General features: G+C 35.1%; 1 non-coding gene across 1 annotated transcript; it reads right to left on the reverse strand.

Annotated features, from left to right (window-relative positions):
• Positions 1-360: 360 nt before the first annotated feature.
• On the reverse strand, positions 361-547 carry LOC133070922 (small Cajal body-specific RNA 2). Its single transcript, XR_009696309.1, has one exon. It is a non-coding gene; the product is annotated as a small Cajal body-specific RNA 2 (non-coding RNA).
• Between the last annotated feature and the right edge of the window lie 2,817 nt (positions 548-3,364).

Raw genomic sequence — 3,364 nt, forward strand, 5'->3', positions numbered from 1 at the left:
AAATATACATAACCCCAAATTTACCATTTTACGTGTACAATTCAGTGACAGTAAGTATGTTCACACTGCTATGCAACCATCACCACTACTCACCTCCAGAACTTTTTCATCTTCCCAAACTCAAACTCCATTCACCCTAAACAGTAATTCATCTCTCCTTCCTCCCCCAGACTCTGGCAACAAGCATTCTGCTTTCTGTCTCTATGAATTTTGACTATTCTAAGTACCTCATATAAGTGGCTCCATAGAGTATTTATTCTTCTGTGACTGACATACCAATTAGCATGATGTCTTCAAAGTTCATCAATTTTGTAGCATTTTTAGAATTTCCTTCCTTTTTACTTTTTTTTTTTTTTTTTTCAGATCAGAATCGCCTCGATAATCAATGGCGCGGGACAAGACCGGCCTCGTCTATCTGATCAGTTCATCACTTCTGAGCGCCGGGCACCATAGGACCGGCTCCGGAACCTCCGGGGCCACGGCGTTGCCACCGCCCAAGGGGCCTCGCTGCACAGCGCCCCGAGGAAGGGCTTCGCAGGAGGGAAGCTTTTCATTTCGGAGAATTTCCTTCCTTTTTAAAGCTTAATAATACCCCATGTTTTGTATACCACATTTTGTTCATCCATTCACCTATCAATAGACATTTGGGTTGTTATCTTTTGGCTATTGTGAATAATGCTGCTGTGAACATGAGTGTTTAAGTCCCTGCTTCCAATTCTTTTGAGTATATACCTAGAACTGGAATTCCTTCATCATATGGTGATTCTGTGTTTAATTTTCTACACAGCAGCTTCACCATTTTACAGTCCCACCAGTGATACACAAGGATTCCAGTTTCTCCACATCTTTTCCAATACTTCTAATGTGTGTGAAGTGATATCACATAGGGGTTTTGATTTGTGTTTCCCTACCAGTCAGTGATGTGAAGCATCTTTTCATGTGCTTATCGGCCTTTGTACATCTTCTTTGGAGAAATATCTATTTAAGTATTTTACCCATTTTTAAATCAGGTTGTTTTAATTGTTGTTGTTAAGTTGCAGGAATTCTTTATAATTCTGAATATTAACCCCTCATCAGATCTATGGTTTGCATATATTTTCTCCCAATCTGTGGGTTGTCTTTCGCTCTGTTCATAGTGTACTTTGAAATGCACAAAACTAAATTTTGATTAAGTCCAATTTATGTATGTTTTCTTTTGTTACTGTGCTTTCTGTGGCATAGCAAAGAAATTGTTGCCAAAGCTAATGTTATGAAGTTTTTCTTGTTTTCTTCTGAGAGTGTTATAGTTTGAGCTCTTACAGTTAAGTCTGTGATCCATTTTGAGTAGACTTTTTGTATATGTTGTAAGGTAAGAGTACAACTTCACTCTTTTGCATAAGGATATCCAGTTTTCTAGCACAATTTGTTGAGGAGTCTGTCTTTTCTTTATTGAATGGTCTTGGCATCTTGTGCAAAGGTTTATTTATGTGAAAAGATTTGCTTGGGATCTCTCTATTCTATTTCATTTGTATTTGTGTATGTCTCTATGCCAAGTATCTCACTTTTTTAAAAAAATTACTGTAGCTTTGTAATAAGTTTTGAAATCTGGAATTATGAGTCCTCAACTTTGTTTTCTTTGGCTATTCAGGGTACCTTGAATTTTAAGATAAATTTTTCTATTTTTGAAAAAGAAATCATTGGGATTCTGATAAGGATTTCACTGAAGCTGCAGATCACTTTGAATAGTATTGCTTCCCAGGTGTCATGATAAAGAAGCCATCTGCGATGCAGACCGGGGTTTGATCCCTGGGTTGGGAAGATCTCCTGGAGTAAAAAATGGCAACCCACTCTAGTATTCTTGCCCAGAAACTTCCATGGACAGAGGAGACTGGCAGGCTACAGTCCATGGGATTGCAAAGATTCGGACACAACCGAGCATGCACACATGGGATAGTATTGGCATTTTACAACATAAAATCTTTTCAATCTGTGAACAAATGATGTCTTCCCATTTTTTAGTGTATTCTTTAATTTCTTTTAAGCAATATTTCACAGGGTACAAGACTTTTGCCTCCTTGATTGTTTATTCCTAAGTATTTTATTTTTTTCTGATGCTATTATAAATAGAATTGTTTCCTTTATTTCCTCTTTGGATTGCCATTGTTTTTGTATAGAAATGCAACTGATTTTTGTACAATGATTTTGTATCCTGCAACTTCCCTGAATTCATTTATTAGTTCTGACAATTTTATGTATAATCTTTTGGATTTTCTACATACATGATCATGCCATCTGTGAACAGAGATCATTTTACTTCTTCAAGAAATTGCAAAAGAGGAGCATCCTTTTCTTGTTCCTGGTCTCAACAAAAACAGCTTTCAGTCTTTCACCATTGGATATGAAGGTTTTCTTATGTGACCTTTATTATGTTGAGGAAATTTCTTTCCATTCCTAGTTTACTGACTCTTTTTTATCATAAAATGGTGTTGAATTTTGTAAAAAAAAAAAAAAAAAACTCTGAATCAATTTCCATAATCACGTGATTTGTTTCTTTCATTCTATTAACATTTATTACATTAATTGATTTCCATATGTTGAACCATCATTGCATTCTGAGAGTAAATCCCACCTGGTCCCAGTATATAATCCTTTTAATATGCTCGTAAATTCAGTTTGATAGTTGAGGATGTTTACATCATATTCAAAAGTAAAAGTGTGTAGTTTTCTTTTCTTGTAGTATTTTTGTCTGGCTTTGGTATCAGAGACATGCTGGTTTCAAAGAGCAAGTTAGGAAGTATTTCCTCCTCTTCAATAGTTCAGAAGAATTTGAGAAAGATTGGTAGAAATCCCAAGAGAAGCAATCTGATCCAGGGCTTTTCTGCCTTGGGAAATTTTTAATTAATGATATACTGTCCTTACTAGTTAGAGGTCTATTTACATATTCTATTTATTCGTGATTCAATCTTGGTAGGTTGTGTGTTTCTAGGACTTTGTAAATCTCATCTAGGCTATTCATTTTGTTGGTCTACAATTGTTGCTACTACTTTCTCATATTCCTTCTTATTATATTTCTATAAAGTAAGTAGCAATGCCTCTGTTTTCATTTCTGTTTGTCGTAATCTGACTTTTCTTCTCTTCCCTTTTTTCCCTAATCAATTTAGCTAAAGATTTCTAAATTTCATTAATCTTTTTCAAGAACCAAATTTTGGTTTCACTGATTTTTTTCCATTGTGTTTCTATTCTCTATCTCATTTGTCTCCATTCTAACCTTTTGACTTCCTTTTGCTAGCTTAGGGTTTAATTTTTTCTTCTTTTTCTCAATTGTAGTTAGGTTGTTGAATTGAAGTCCTTCTTTTTAAACATGTTTACAACTGCAGATTTCCCT

This window comes from Dama dama, chromosome 15 (assembly GCF_033118175.1).
Source record: "Dama dama isolate Ldn47 chromosome 15, ASM3311817v1, whole genome shotgun sequence".
Lineage (NCBI taxonomy): Eukaryota > Metazoa > Chordata > Mammalia > Artiodactyla > Cervidae > Dama > Dama dama.